The sequence below is a fragment of the Capsicum annuum genome, chromosome 10 (genome assembly GCF_002878395.1).
Source record: "Capsicum annuum cultivar UCD-10X-F1 chromosome 10, UCD10Xv1.1, whole genome shotgun sequence".
Lineage (NCBI taxonomy): Eukaryota > Viridiplantae > Streptophyta > Magnoliopsida > Solanales > Solanaceae > Capsicum > Capsicum annuum.
The window spans coordinates 193,485,096-193,502,112 of record NC_061120.1 but is presented as its reverse complement, the minus strand read 5'-3'; the positions used below and the strand labels follow the sequence as shown (position 1 = coordinate 193,502,112).

Below are 17,017 nucleotides of genomic sequence, written 5' to 3'. Positions count from 1 at the left end.
TTTCAGCTTCTAATGGAAAGCACTTATTTTCTCCAAAAGCTTACCAAACACAATTTTTTTTAATTACGTACTTTTGGCCTCCCAAAAACTTAACGAAACAGACTACCACACTAGAAACTAGCAAAGATGTATGGAAACAACGAGAGATAAGGGTTAATTTATTGGCACCTTTAAAATCCAAGCACAAGTCGCATCCTCCATAGCAATTTAACATGCTTACATAAACACTACACGTACAATTGGATAACAAATGTTGACAACACAATTATAGTTTAAGAATAAGATCTAGTTCATTGATAACTACTTAGACTGACAATTTCCATATCTTTCCTTTGAAAGAGATAATGATAATTGATACTTCATCATGGTATCTTTGACGATCTCTAGGTGGTATGTGAAGAAACACATGGAAATCAATCCCTCAAAAATACACAAACAAATTTCTTGGGCACGTTGGATTGAAAGGAAAAATTAGCAGTTACAAATCAATGCATAGATATGGTGTTTGCAATTGTATACCTGCAGCTTTCTTTGTAGCTTTGAATAACAGTTCATCAATAAGATGCTGAGATGGATCTCCGACTGGGAATTTAGACATAAAGGACTCAACTTCAGAAACTACTTCTTCATAGGTGGAAGCATTGGTAAAGTCCAACAGAATATAAGATCAAAAATTTTTCTCCAGGCCAAGATTATGGTGGTGAAGTGATGGTAAACAGTTTATGCAAGGGGGATTTCCAGTATAGTCAATTCTCAAGGGCTCTAAAAGTGCATTGTTCCATTTGGGCTGTAGGATAACATGAGTAGAAAAGACATCAACACAAGGGAGAAAACTTAGTAAAGTCAAGAAATTGTTTAAGTCACAACCACAACATGATCGCTTTAGAAGCATGCTAGTTAGTTCAGGTCAAACACATTTGCAAATACTGTTTTCAAGTTAAAAAATGTGCAGCCTAGTGAAATAAAGTAATTATTTAAGTCACAGGCTCAACATAGTCGCGGTACAAGCATACTATTGAATTCATGTGAAATGAAGTTGCAAATATGATAGCAAGATCAATACATGTAGCATAGTAAAATCAATAAATCCTTCAAGTCGCAACCACAATAAGATTGTGTTAACTGAAATGCAATTGCACCAGTAACAAGTTAATTTATTATGAGCAAAGATGCAAACAGTATAAAATTAAGTTTAAATTTACCTCTTTCAGATGACCTGCCCTAAAAGCTCGCATAAACTTCAGGGGACCCTCACTCTGTCATTTTGTAAGACAGAAGCATCATCAGGGTGCTCACTTCTAATCCTGAGAACTTCCTACAGTAATGAAGTAGACAAACCGAAGAAGTAGTATATTAAATATGGAAAACTGAATCTTGAATACGCCGACACATCTTTATGTTCTGAAACTAGCATGTTATAAACATGGAAACGTTTGATAAATAGTTTATATGTAATCTAAACTAGAAGTCCGATAAACAACTTACATATAATCTAATCCTCCAGCCCTAAAGTATGGTCATGTGGGCAAGTATTTCTCTCTAGAAATTATGTATTCTCATTTTTATAATAAGATCTTATGTATAGCCACGAATGACACAATCCAAAACCAAACTGTTTCTCATTCATGCAAGGTAGTTGCTAGTCATATTTTCAAAAAAAAAAAGAATTGGGGAAAGGGAGGGATTTCCTGCCACATAAGGAATTCGGGAGTTCAGGTAGTCAACCAACTGAGCTACTAAGATTCATCTATTGCGAGTCCTTTTCACTGAGAAAACTAATTTCAGTTTAATTCTAATTATTCAGCCATGGCAGTGACCACAAAATTAATTGATGAAGCTTCATATTATGGAATTAGTTTGTTTCCTTCTGAATTAATTCTACCATTATAAATTACAAATTCTTCTATTAAATCTTATTTAACTCCCCTGTCAAGACTCATGTACTTATCAAATAAATTAATTCACTGACAATATGATTTGTTAATTAGTTTCTTTAGACTTTTGTTTAAATAATTTTATGTGCCAAATATAAAATTTACGGGTTGAGTTTGCACTTGAAAACTTATAAGCTTTCATAAAGATGTATCATCAATCTTTAAATTGAGACATAAATTTCACAACTAACTATTACTTTGCCAATGTACATTTCGTCCAAATTAAAAGACATGTTAACCCACAAAAGAATTTAGCCTTTTAATAAATCAAGACAATAAATGGTATACATAAGTGTGACACCCCAAAAAGTTTAAGCCAAGATCTGAGCTCTTCATGTGTATATAGGCCTAAACCCAATGATTCCTTAATATAAATAAATATCATTCTCAATCCTATAGTGTGGTGAATACTTTGGATGCCAATCTTGATCATAAGAAATATCTAGCATAGAGTTAAGTTGAGTGCACTCGAACTGATTGAGTTCTAGCATTGGATTTTACTAGGGCCAACTTCAAACGAGCATTTCTCCTAGAATATAAAGTGTTATGTGGCCCATTACCTATCAAATTAAATACCTTTGAGTTTCTTACCAGCGCCACTAACCATTTGTAAATTGGAGTTCAGATGAAAAGTTTTGAATAAAATAATGGAGATCCGTGATTTCAAGGTGCTATGTGTAATGCCCTACATTTTTTAACTAGAAATTGGACCATCGTTCCTACGTGTGTAAGCTCTAATTCCATGGTTTAATGTTAAATTAATGTGTCATGATCTTTCTCCTTGTATATGAAGTGATTATGAGGTGAAAAATGTGTATAGAAATTGCTTAAGGCAAAGTTGAGATAAGAATCCTTCATAAGTCCTAAGTTTGATATTCGATTCTACAAGGGTCCACTTTGAACTTGTTTAACTTTTGATACAGATACAATTATTCATATCAAGACCCACCAAATTGTAGATAATTGAATTAGATTTTCAATGATACAAATTTTGCCTAAATTCGATAACCGAGCGAAACGTTATGGCATTTTCCATGTAAGGCAATAAGACAACGCGATCTTGACGCGTTGCATCGACTACGCTTTGATACAAAACCTGACGCTAATCTAGGGGAACTTTAGTCATATTCCCTCACCCAAATTCCATCACTAATCATCCTTAAATGAAATTAAGTCTTTTAGTAACATTTTAACTCTCTCAAGATCCCTAATTCATCTTTCAAGAACACAAGACAAGAAAACAACTAGGGTTTGGGCAATCAAGCTTAAAGGTCTAATATTTTTGAAATTTCTTCGTAATTCCTTGCAATTAAGGTACGTGGGGCTATCCCAAATCTCATGGACATGGATTTTATGATTTTTACAAGCTTTGAAGATATTTATGTATGTATATGAAAAAGGGTTTTGGTAAATTGTTTAAGAGCATGTATTGTGGAATCAATTTGATGGAATTATGAAATTGTTATGGGGTTTTCTATAAGTTTGATTTATAAATCTCATGCTTATGTGATTTGAATCCAAAAGATGATTTACGAATGTAACTTGTGAGATTTCACTCCCCATGATGAAATTTATGAACCTTGCATGATATAATTTGAGAATTGTTTTTGAGAGTATGAATTAAGAGCCCCTCTTTTTATCAGGAAATTTATGTATAACCAATGTCGGGGGCTGATTTGTGAATGATGAGAAACTTTTGAGTTTTAAATGTCTCATGAATCATTATGTATGAGTAGAATAAATGAAATGGCCACTATGTTTTCAAGATTCAAAAAAGAGTGTGTTTGAATGAGTTTAATGTTATTTTGATGATAAGAGCCCTCATGTGACTTGATAAATCTTTTGTGGCCATATACCTATTTTTTGAATAAGAAAAGTTGTGGAATAATGTGATGTAAATGACTTGCAAGTTAGAGTATGACGATATTCCTTTGTAAATTGCCCTTAAGAGAATAAGAAAAGAATGTTATGAGTGAGATTCATGTATTTCTATAATAGATTTTAAAACTAAGTTAATGTGAGTTAGGTGGTTACCTGAAGAAAGCACGAGTCAGAATACTCTATGCTGGAAACCATTGTTTGCCAACACGGGACCTTGGTTTCCTGCTATGTGATCTTGTGTGGCTAATATTATGTCATCCCAATTTGAGACTATGGTTTGGAGCCCTGCTTTGTGATTTTGCACCCAACCAAGACATGTTATTTTGATTTGGGTCTTTGGTACCCTAGTTTGTGATCTTGCCTGCCCTACCCTCACTAGTACTCTAATCTTGGCGGCAACCGAGATTTGGTAGTTGGTGAAAACTTTAATATTGTAGGGTGCACCACCTAGCTCAACCGTTTTAGGGGAAATTGAACCACATAGGGTAAAAATATTGTTGAAACTCAAATACCTTGCCCATGTATTTTCGAATAATTTCTGTGATACTATGTTTTACAAAAGCTCTCGCCTATTTTGTTTTTCGATTACTCTGTGTACCAGTACATTTGTATTGACCCCCTATATTTTAAGATTCTAAGACACAGTCCTGGGGTCCCGTTAAGAAGTAGATTGACTTGTCAGAAGGTTACAGCTGGTGAGCCTCCCTTATTTCAGGAGGCCTAGATTAGAACTTGTTATTGTTATTTTATTTTTATTTATGTCTTGACTGGGGCCTTGTACCAGTTTTGGACAAGATGTTGGTTTTGATGTATTAGAGATTTTGCAGACTGATATTAGACATTGTTAGAGGTTTATGGATTCCAATCCAACAACAACAAAAAAAAAAACCCAGTGTATTCCCACAAAGTAGGGTTTGGGGAGGGTAAGATGTACGCAGTCCATACCGCTACCTCCGAAGAAGTAGTTATGGATTTTATTCTAGATTGTCCAATTGAATTCTGATATTGACCATAATTCTGTATTGTTTTGTATTTCTGCATTTTCCTTTATATTATATAAAAGTGTGCATGATTTCCAGATAGAAAAGGTCCTTGGGCCTTCATGGTTTGGGATGTTTGTTATGGTTAGGGCCTTGGCTCGGGTCATGAAAAACTTGGTATCAGAGCATGGTTCATGGTCCCAGGGTATTTCCGAAATCATGTTTTGTAGAGTACTACTTATGGGTGTATTGTGCACCACACTTATAATCAGGAGGCTACCGGGCATTTTGGAGTTGTTTCTTATTCTTGCATACTCTAATTGGTGCTATAGAGCTGTCCATTAGAAATTTATCTAAATTTATTCCTTGTTATAATTTCATGGGCCATGCCTCACTGTTGAGTTGATACAAATCAAAGAGTCTAGTCCCCTAATGATGTGGTTCTCTCTGATTGAGTTGTCCATAAAATTATGAGATAGCATGAGGACTTAAGAGGAATCCATTAGTGCTTCAAGGTGTATTTATTTGAGTGCATGCCTTTATTTTGATGAAATCGTGCTTTTCATCCTGAGGTACAAAGTCTATTCAGTCCCCTTTCAAAATTCTTACTGCAGATTTCTTGCATAAGGGTAATGATATATAGAAGAATATTGGAACTATATTTCCACCTGAGTAATAGGATATGTTAAAGTGTCATAACCTACTGGTAGTGAGATGGTCCATAAGTTGGTGACATGAAGTGAGGGTGACTTTTACGTAAATTAGTAGTTTTAGTTGTTTAACTCTTGGATTGTGGAGTGGTTTGCCATTGTATAGTGATAGACCAGTATTGTAGCAATATTTCTAGACTGTATGGCAGTTTATGAAGAAAGTGACTGGATATGATTTTTATTTGTTCAAATTGAGAAGGATCTCAAAGTAGATAATTATGGTGGCTGTAGAAATCATTTATAAGTGGTAAGTGGAAAGGGGTAGAATTTTGAAGATCATTGTGATGTATGATTAGGTGGGTAAGTATGATGTGAGGAATTAGAATATGTTGATAAGATTGAAATGGGTTATATTATAAGATTAAGATCGACTAATCCTATCATTTGACTTTACCCATTTGATGGTCTTTTCTTTATTAGTAACAAACTAGCACTTCATGCGAGAATGTATGTCATGGATTTTGAGTTGTAATAGTGAGGTTATGGTGAGGTTGTGATTGTAGGTAGTAGCTAAGTGAAGTAAAGTATTTGGGTTGATTTTCCAATTTGATAAACTAGTATAGTATGTGGCATGATTTACCGGTGGTATATAATTAAGGATAGATAACAGGCTTAGACTTTAGATGTGGAGTGTAGTGGTGAGAATAGTAGCTTGAGATTGATGACACATTTTTTGTGGGAATTAATTAGTAGGCTTGATGTCATGTGTTAAATAGCTTAGGTTGATAATTTATGAAAATTTAAAGTAGTAATCGTGAGGTATATGTGTACATGAGAACTAGTGTTAAAATGATCAATTGTGGTTGAATTATTAAGTAAATAAGAATATGAATATAAAGTAATAAGTTTTACCCCAGATAGCATGTGGTTAGATAAGGATGTAGGGTATAAGTTTCATGTGTACCCAGCTTGTATTTTTTTTTATTTTGTAGTACAAAGAAGTCTGGGGAGTTGTTGTATAGTGTTCATTAAAGATGAACTCGAGGAAATATAGGTAGGCAATATGCATCTTTGGTATAGTTGTGCAAATTTTGTCAAGTTGTAAGTGTCGCGATGAGAGGTTTAATGCGAGTATCTTAAGTGGTGGAGAATAAGTGGTTATACGATAAGGGGTATGGATATGTATACCCACATGAGTGTGAGTTGTAGAGTGATGGCTATAGAGGCTAGCAAAAGTTAAAAGTAGTATTTATACAAAAGCAAGGCCTTCATAGTATAGTTCTTTAGGGAGAGTTTAGAGTTTAAGTGTGTGGTGAGGTCGCTTTTATGTTAAGAGTTGTGGCTATAGATTTGATAAGGAGATATATCTGTAAGTCTAGGATTATGACTTTGATCTAAGGGGGAGATGGTGAATTAAGGGAGTTCCCGAATGTTCTCAGTGTGGAAAGTTGCGAGGAGGAACCATGACAAACCTAATTCTACTCAAGCATAATCCTCTTACTTCAATTTAGGAGAATATCTTGCTAATGTCTTACGTCATCTGTTCAAGTCATGCATATGCCTATGGTTTGAGTTCTCTATTGACTTATGTTTATAATCTGACCTCCAAACTAGACGCAATTATGTCTCCTAGTAATCCAATCTTTCATGTATTAAAGCCATATATTATGTTGTTTGTGATCCTTGAAAATCTATGTCTCTCAGCATGCTTGGTCCTAAGGAATATGTTTCTAATGTCACCAATTCATCCAATGTCAGGTTTAGCCAAAGTGATAAATTTTATGTAAACGTATGGCAAATCTCAGTTCCTTAAATAAGGAGCAATCGCTTCAAGGGGCACTATTTGTCTTAGTTGTAATGTAACACCCCGTAGCATTCTTAACTCAATACCACTCTTGGTTGCATAAATGGAGAGCTGACAACCTTAAAATTTTTCTAATTGTTGAAAGACTTAGTCATATTTATGAGCTCTTAACTTCCTTGTTTTTCAAATTGATCTTCCCCACCCCGAGACGTAGATTTTTGAGTTGATTCATGATCAGGGGTGTAAAGGGGGTGTCTCATGAAAGTTTTGGATTTTTGAAATGACGTTTGAGGCATGTTTGGATGATCAAAATAGTGGGCAAACGCGATGTCAATACGTCGCACCAGGAATTGTGTCGGTAGGGACCAACGTGGCACGTCGCTGAACGCGTCGGGTGCCCAGTTTGTCTTACTGATTTCTTGAACCAGGAGGGTAATTCAGTATTTTTCCCTCATTTTATCTTGATATGTGCACCAATATTTTCTCACTATGCTCTATCCAAAGAATTCATGTTGTATTGTGTTTTTTCCGAACGACCCTCTACTTATGATCCAAACACTTGATATAGGAAGAACTTCGTAATGGTATTGTATCTTTACTTTATGTCCTACCTTGAGTAGATTAACAGGTATGGGTTATAATTTAGTAATTTTTCTCCCATTCATAATGCTTGTGCTCGGGTCCCTTAATGACCCTCCGTATGATAGTATGATGGTGGTTGTGGAAGTGTGGTGATGTGTTAGGTAGGGGAGTAGATGTTGTTGAAGGTAAAAAAAAATTATGTGATTCTTGAGCTAGGTTACAGGTGAAAGGGAAAATAAGGAGATGAACTTATGTTCTGTGAAATAGATAAGAATGGGATGGATTTATATTATGAGAAATAGTTAGGAATGAGATATATAGTGAAAATCTTTGTGAATGTGATTGAATTTTCTAGTCTTAGTGAGGGAAATGCATGAAGTGGGTGTAGTAATAATAGACTTGAATGTTGTGATTGATGAAAACTCATCCCATGTGCTATGTGGTTAGTACTCTCTAAATTAAATCTCGAGTGTGTTTGATGATAGTGATAAGGTGAAGAAATATTCTTAAAGGAATGTAGAGTATAGTATCCTATAGTTAAAGTTATCACCTTGTAACTCTAAGTTAGGCTTCAACATAGCAATACTAAGTAGTGGGACTCAAATTTTTATGGCTAGATTTGTGGTTGGAGAAATGTAAGTTGGTGAGTGTTAAGTATGCTATTTATTGTTTGGGGTGTAGATAATTAGTGCCTCTAAGTTTAAGTCTATTTATGGTACTTTGTAAGGTAGAGAATGCTTCTAATCCTATCTTCCATGAAATCTTATTTCATTATTTGTACTAATATAAATCAGGTCTATGATCATCAAATTAACTTATGTCTTATGTTGTGATGAATATGATTCACAGAACTCATGTGCAAAATTATCCCTATGAAAGTCTTATTATCTCATGTTTCGTGCTTTCATATTTCACTAGGGTTTATCATGAAGCTCGTTTGATTCCTTTGCATATTTCGCTAGGGAAAAATGTTCAATGCGATATTTCATTCTTTATTGTAAGCTTTTATAACTTCAGCAAGTCTCTTCCCATCATTCAGGGATATATGATCCCAAGGGGGAGATAATGTAACGCCCCGCATTTTTAAACTAAAAATCGGACCGTCGTTCCTACGTGTGTAAGCTCTAATTCCATGGTTTATTTTTAAATTAATATTTCATGATCTTTCTCCTAGTATATGAAGTGATTATGAGGTGCAAAATATTCATAAAAATCTCTTAAATCAAAGTTGAGCTAAGAATCCTTCATTCGTCCTAAGTTTGATATTCGATTCTAAAAGGGTCCAAATTTAACGTGTGTAACTTTTGATGAACATAGAATTATTCATCTCAAGACCCACCAAATTGTAGATAATTGAATTAGGTTTTCAACGGTATCAATTTCGCCTAAATTCGATAACTGAACGAAAAGATATGGCATTTTCCGTGTGACGCAGTAAGCCAATGCGGTATTGATTCGTTGCGTCGACTGCACTCCAATACCATACCAGACGCGAATCTAAAGTGGTTTACGTGTTATTACAATTCCCAAAGTTTCTACGGGAACTTTAGTCACATTCCTTCACCCAAATTCCATCCCAAATCATCCTTAAATGAAATTAAGTCTTTTGTAAAGTTTTAACTCTCTCAAGATCCCTAATTCATGTTTTAAGAACACAAGAGTAGAAAATAACTAGGGTTTTGGGCAATCAATATTAAAGGCCCAATCTTTTAAAAATTTCTTCATAATTCTTCGTAATTAAGGTACGTGGGGCTATCCCAAATCACATGAGCATGGGTTATATGATTTTTACAAGCTTTGAAGATATTTATATATGTATATGAAAAAAGATTTTGGTAAATTGTTTTAAGAGAATGCATTGTGGAATCAATTTGATGGAATTATGAAGTTGTTATGGGGTTTTCTATAAGTTTGATGTATAAATCTCGTGCTTATGTGATTTGAATTCGAAAGATGATTTACGAATGTAACTTGTGAGATTTCACTCCCCATGATGAAATTTATGAACCTTACATGATATAATTTGTGAATTGTTTTTGAGAGCATGAATTAAGAACCCGTATTTTTATCATGAAATTTGTGTATAACCAATGTTGGGGGTTGATTTGTGAATGATGAGAAACTCTTGAGTTTTAAATGTCTTTTTAATCATTATGCATGAGTAGAATAAATGGAATGACCACTATGTTTTCAAGATTCATAAAAAGAGTGCATTTTAATGAGTTTAATGTGATTTTGATGATAAGAACCCTCATGTAACTTGATAAATCTTTGGTGGCCATATACATATTTTTTAATAAGAAGGGTTGTGGAATGATGTGATGTAAATGACTTGCAAGTCGGGGTATGATGATACTCCTTTGTAAATTGCCCTTAAAAGAACAAGAAAAGAATGTTATGACTGAGATGTATGTATTTCTATAATGGAATTTGAAACTGGGTTAATGCGAGTTAGGTGGTTACCCAAAGAAAGCACGAGTTAGAAGACTCTGTGCTGGAAACTGTTGTTTGCCAACACGGGACCTTAGCATCCTTCTATGTGATCTTGTGTGCCTAATATTATGTCATCTCAATTTGGGACTATGGTTTGGAGCCCTACTTTGTGATCTTGTGCCCAACCACGACATGTTATTTTGATTTGGGGCTTTGGTATCCTGCTTTGTGATCTTGCATGCCCTCCCCTCACTAGTACTCTAATCTTGGCGGAGCTCGAGATCTGATAGTCGGTGTAAACTGTGATATTGTAGAGCGTACCACCTAGCTCAACCGTGTTGGGGGAAATTGAACTATATTGGGTGAAAATGTTGTTGAAACTCAAATACCTTACCCATGTATTTTTGAATGATTTCTGCGATACTATGTTTTACAAAGGCTCTCACCTATGTTGTATAAAAATATATTTTGTTTTTGGATTACTCTGCGTACTAGTACATCTGTATTGACCCTCTATATTTCAGGATTCTTAGACACAGTCCTGGGGTCCCGTTAAGCAGTAGATTGACTTTTCAGAAGTTTGCAGCTGGTGAGCCTCCCTTACTTCGAAAGGCCTGGATTATAACTTTTTATTGTTATTTTATTTTGATTCATGCTCCAATTGGGGGCCTTGTCCCAGTTTTAGACAAGATGTTGGTTTTGATGTATTAGAGATTTCGCGGACTGATGTTAGACATTGTTAGAGTTTTATTCGTTCCATTCTAGATTGTCCAATTGAATTTTGATATTGACCATGATTCCGTATTGTTTTATATTTCTGCATTTTCCTTCATATTATATGAAATTGCGTATGATTGCCAGATAGAGAAGGGCGCTCGAGCCTTCATGGTTTGGGATGCTCGTCATGGCTAGGGCCTCGGCTCGGGTCGTGACACTATGGAGCTGAACCTTCCACAATTTCAAGGTGTCCCAAAGGCCAGTCTTTGTGATATCACCATGGAAAGGGGTGATGTTTTGTGATTTGAAGGTGTCCCGAAGGCCAGCCTCCGCGATATCACCATGGACAGAGGTGATGTTCTAGTAGCTCCTCCTTTGATTTCTCACATATTTTTAAGGGTCTTTTGGTCCTTTTCTTACTCCAAAAATGTCCCCCATAGATACAAAGCCTTTCCAATTTTCTAAGGCATGATATTAACAATCAAAACACGTTCCTTTTCTCCCCAAAGGCTCCAAGATTCATGAACACCTAGTTTTCAAGCTTAAGTTCCTCCATAAGATTTTCTTGCTAAGTTTATGTCAAAAATATATGTAGAGCAACTATTTTTGAAGTATCCTTTCGAATGTGTAATTCTCAACCTGCATGAATGTTTACATATTTCAAATATTGATGATAAATTTTCCATCCTGTATTTTGATTTTTTGTGATGAACATGAACTTGTGATGAAAACTCTTTTCTTTAGGTATACATCGACGATTAGGTTAATTGAATTAAGGGGGGTCACTTTAAATGTTTTATTTACCTTCTCATGTGGAAAGTGTAACATTTGGGTCAAGAAGCTCTTAGTTCAAAACAAGTCCTTAGTACTTTAACAAGAAACTAAATTATGTAGATGTTACTATGAAACATGAACAGATTGACCTGTGCTAAATCAATTTATTCATGGTTTGAGAATTGTTGCTTCCAAATGCTTAAAGTATTTTCATAAATGGATTTTATTGATATTAAATGATATTTTTATACATGATTTTGATACAATGGACATAGAATGTTGATAGACCTTATGGTTATATGAATGATGAAATAGATGACTTCCAAGTCTTAGTATGAAATACCAACTATCGTCTATTCCCTTAATAGAAATGAAATTCTCTAATGGTTGTTGATGATTTTAAGATGCTAAAATATGGGCTTAAAGAGAATTAGATAGATAACCAAGAAGGTGTGAGTCTTAATAGCTCAAAACCTGAATCATATGTTTTACCTACATAGGAATGGTTCGGTCCTTAATTGGACAACCTTATGATTTCCTCTACGAGAATGATTGTGCTATCCAGATAGATTTAATCTTATCTCATGCGACAAATATGGATTGGGTCTTATCCGATAGAGCGTTGATTGGACCTACAAGGCTCATGGTGCTTAACAGAAGTCGGTAATACCATCTAGTTCAGAACTAAAAAATAGAACATTTTTGTTTTAACTTTTGAGTCACTATTGATATATATATATCCTTGATGTTTGATTTCTATGTCCATGACTATTTTTCATGTGAAATATATCTTACTAATTTACTGGTCTATATACCAATATATTCCACGTATTGTCCATCTCCAGGTGTTGCATCATTTCATGATGTAGGTTTGGAGACACATACACGTGGCCTTGTGGAGCACTAGGTTCATCTGTTGAGCCCTCCATCTTTTGTAAGGCAATATGTTCTTCATGACTAAACCCTGACTTTAAGTTTTATAGGGCTATGTCCCGACTTTAGTTTTTCATTCATATGTTAGATGCTTCGTAGACATACATAGATGTATAAATGTTTTTTTTTGAAGTTGGATAAATTTATATTATATTTTAAAAGGATTTCCTCTATTGGGTCTTTCTTTCGCAAATGTTTTTAAAATGCTCATGATGATACGCAAAGGGGTCCTCTCAGGCCTTCATTGGTGTGGGATGCTCATTACATCCAGGGCCTAGTCCTGGGTCATGATAATAAGTAGCAATAACTATATCAAGATAATAAGTACCTTCAATGAACAAGAAAATTTATTTTACGGGATCAATACAAAATACTTATCTCTACTTGGTATGTTTAATACATACAAAATGTACTAGCACAAAAAAAAAAGAAATTTCATCGTTCTTGTAATCAAGAAAAATTATAATTAATCATGTTCTATAATCAAATTCAATCTCCATCGTAGATTGTGAACATCAACTTTATACTTATAAAAACCAATGAGTTAATCTCTGGTGTATAAACTAAACTCTATACACTAAATTATGCACCATATAAATAATGACAGCTTTAAATTACTTTATGTAGTTATATATGTTTAGAACTTTTTAAAATGGTAAACTTATGCCCATGAGATTTAGGATAGTCCCACAAACATTTGACAGAGAAAATCCAAGAGGACGTAGAGAGATTTGACCCTTAGAGATTAAAATCTTCAAACCCTAGGTAGTTTCTCCTCTCTTGCTTATGTAAAGATGATTTGGGGATTTTACGTCTGATAAGACGTGTTTAAAGACCTAAATTTCTTTATAAGGGATTAGAAACTGTTTGGGATAGTGAAAAGACCATAAAGCCCTAAAATTAAATCAAAATGGAGTAACTTTTGATGCTAGGCTTTTGCTTTGCCACGCAAGGCCAAAGAAAACCAAAAGGTTTGTAGCACCAAGCCAAAGCAAACTCCAAGGTTTGAGGTGCAAGTCCAAAGCAAACTTGAGGTATTGTGCATTTGTGACCCCTCCATAGCGCGGAGCCTTTGTGGAGGGTTCCCTTTGAGATGCCAGCCCATTTCAACACCCAAAAGTACCTCCAACACAATTCACAATCACTAGACTTGGTTTACCATCGATATGAGGGTCCTAAGGGTCATTTTTAAGGAATTTCTAGAGCATTAAATGTACGGGGTGTTACATCTTTCCCCTATAAATATATGGCACATAGGTCTAACTCAACCCCAAAGCTAGCTCATGATGAGAGGATCGCCCAAGTCTATATAAGAAAAACTACTGGTCAAGAATCATGCAATATTAGAAAAAACTTTGAATCCTTGTATCTAACCTATTTAAAACTATGATAATGTACTATTTTCCAATATTTAATAAATATCTTTACATAACAAGATATCACTTCAGTCTATTATGAACTATTTACCATTGCCCCATCATCTCACTCAATGTCTAACCAGTCAGTCCTTCAATATGAAATTACCACTAGTATTATCCAAATTGTCTGTAAAAATTACGAAGCAAGTTGTAATATATTCCTACTGCATTCAAGAAAACATATTTGTTTGGATCAACCAGAACAGAAACGTCAAAGTTAATGACATATTACACCATATGAATGGATACCTTATTCTGGAAACATGTTAGTGAAGAACTGGAGCTTGCTACATGAACTACATTGGCATCAAATCTACTTCCAGCACATCCAAACTCTTTATCATCATCGCTATCGAGGTCTTTGGGAGTGACCCAATTTTGATATCTCTAAAATTTGATAAGGAATACATTGGAGTAATAGATAGACAATATACTCCAAGTCTTGGATGGGAGTAGCCTCTTATAGTTCTTCCATAATTTCTTTTATCGACACAAACCTTACTAAATTTTTGAACCTTTCTTCCTTCTCAATTATCCATGAAAGAAAAACTTCCTCCCTCATGCAGTTAAACCTCCAAACAAAGTACCAAGCTCACTCTTCAACTTAATCCTCTTCTCTTTAGTATGGAGCGTGATGCATCCAATATATTGTGGAAATAAACAATCAAATGAACCTTGTCTTCCCATTCCAATAGGATGAAACACAACCAAGGATTTTGTTTTTCCATTTATGAAAGCCACATTATTGTGCCTAACCACTTAAAATCACTCTCATAAATCATAAGTCTATTCAGGGACTACAGCTTGGTAGAGAGGACCTACGAGAGCTTCAGGGTATGTTGGTTGATCAATAAACTCTATAGTTTTTTTTTGTAACAGTTCTCAGTAAGATAAAAACTTGTAAGGTCTAGCACAATGTTATCTTCATTATTCTATTGAGTTTTGACTTTGTTTTGAGAGGTCGAATATGAGTTACAACCTCCAAAAAGAATGTGTTATTTTTTAGTGGGATCCTTGTGTGGAACCTTTGTTTTTTGGCAAGTTGATTGTCATATTTTTCTTCTTTATACATGGATGGATGTAATATCCTCTACTTTTTATAAGGGTTAGATTCCTCTGGGACCAGAACTCGTTGCTTGTATGACCTTTCCATGTTGAATATAGACACCTAATTTTGTCCCTCCCGAAGTTCAATTATATTCATTTTAACTCACCTTACCATATGTATCCTCACCACATAAATTCAACAAATCCTAACAAATTAAATCCCTAATCCCTAATATTCCCTTATTCTAACTAATATTTACACCTCATCCTAACCACTATCCTACCCTACTCTTCACCCAACCCCCTACCCCTATACCCATGTACCCCTCTACCCCACCCCTTTATCATATTTTTTTCCTTTTTAGGATAGATATACACATACAGAATAGGTATTGGATGAAAAAGAAAAAGGGGGATCTTCTTCACCATCATTAAGGCACCCACATAATTGGGATATACACATACTATCCATTTTTTTGGATTTGACAAAGAGAATACACAAGATTCATCACACAGTAACCCATCAACACAAAAACTCACCTCAATCTCCATAAACACACTTTACATACACGAATTTACACATAGAAGAGGACATACACACGGTGATGAGAATTAAAAATAGATGTAGTTTGAGGGGTAATTAGGTAAGGAAAAAATATAAGTCATCTAAGTCTCATCGGGAACACTATCTAATGCTGAAACATGATCTGTTTTCATCATTTTCTAGATGTCATCTGAGTGGCTACACGGGTCTAGTTCCTTTTTGTTAAATCTTCTTGTTTTGGATGCATCTGTTATTTGTCTTTGAATTGAGTTGGACTTCAACTTTTATCATGGATTCAAATTTATTGATCATGTTCATTCTCGAGCTGATTCTGGCAAAGTTCTTCCAGAATTTAATGTTCGAAGTTGGTTTTCCATTGGGAGTTTTGATCGGGCATTGATTGATTCACTGTCACCTAATGAGGCCCATTTTCATAACTCTTTCTCTTTGTTTTATTTTTTTAGTGTATGGATGTTATGGTGGTGTGTTGATGATTGTAGATTAGATAATTTGTTGATGATTGATGATTAGATAATTTTGTTGATGTTTTTGTGTTATTTATTTGAATAGCTAGTCGTTGGTATGAAATTGATGTTGTTATGGGTGGATAACTATTTTCACATTAAAATTCATGTGTAAAAAGAAATTTGGGGAGGGGTTAATCGTGATAAAGTGAATTCGTATTAATTTTGGATCATCGATTATGTTGAATTTGTTGGAATTATGATAAATTGAAATAAGTAGGCAAATGATAAGGGGTAGGCTAATTTTGAAATTTGGGATTGGTGTTTTGTGGAATGTTCGAATGTGTGTGTGAATTGTTCTTTCTACTTTATCGGACAAGACTTGAAATTGTATTCATTTATCAGGGAATGCCCCGAGGTCTTATGTACTTATTCATTGGGAAATTCTCCAAAGTATCATATACGCAAAGGAGGTTCGTGATCAAGGCCCGAGGCATCGGATAAATAATTAAAACATAGTTTAGGATATGTGTAGGTTAGCGTACGTTTACATTTTCATATTTTTTCTATTTTGGGACTGTATAACTGGACTGGCCATTATATTTTGGGATTTTTTTTATTTGTGTTTGTTTGTTTGATTGTTCTGTGTTTTATGTGTTTTATACACTCTTAGTATTGAATTAGCCAATATACTCTACAAAGAGACCATGGTCAAATCATGGGATCGAGGGGTGCCTAACACCTTCCCCTCAGTCAACAAAATTCCTTAATCGGAATCTCTGTTTGCAAACCAGTTTTAAAGAGTCAAATTTTATGAAAAAGGATTTTTCAAAGATGACTTGGCACACCCGATTTA

General features: G+C 34.7%; 1 pseudogene; it reads right to left on the bottom strand.

The window, feature by feature from the left end:
- Positions 1 to 304: 304 nt before the first annotated feature.
- Positions 305 to 17,017, bottom strand: part of LOC124887858 — a 91,298-nt pseudogene continuing 74,585 nt past the window's right edge.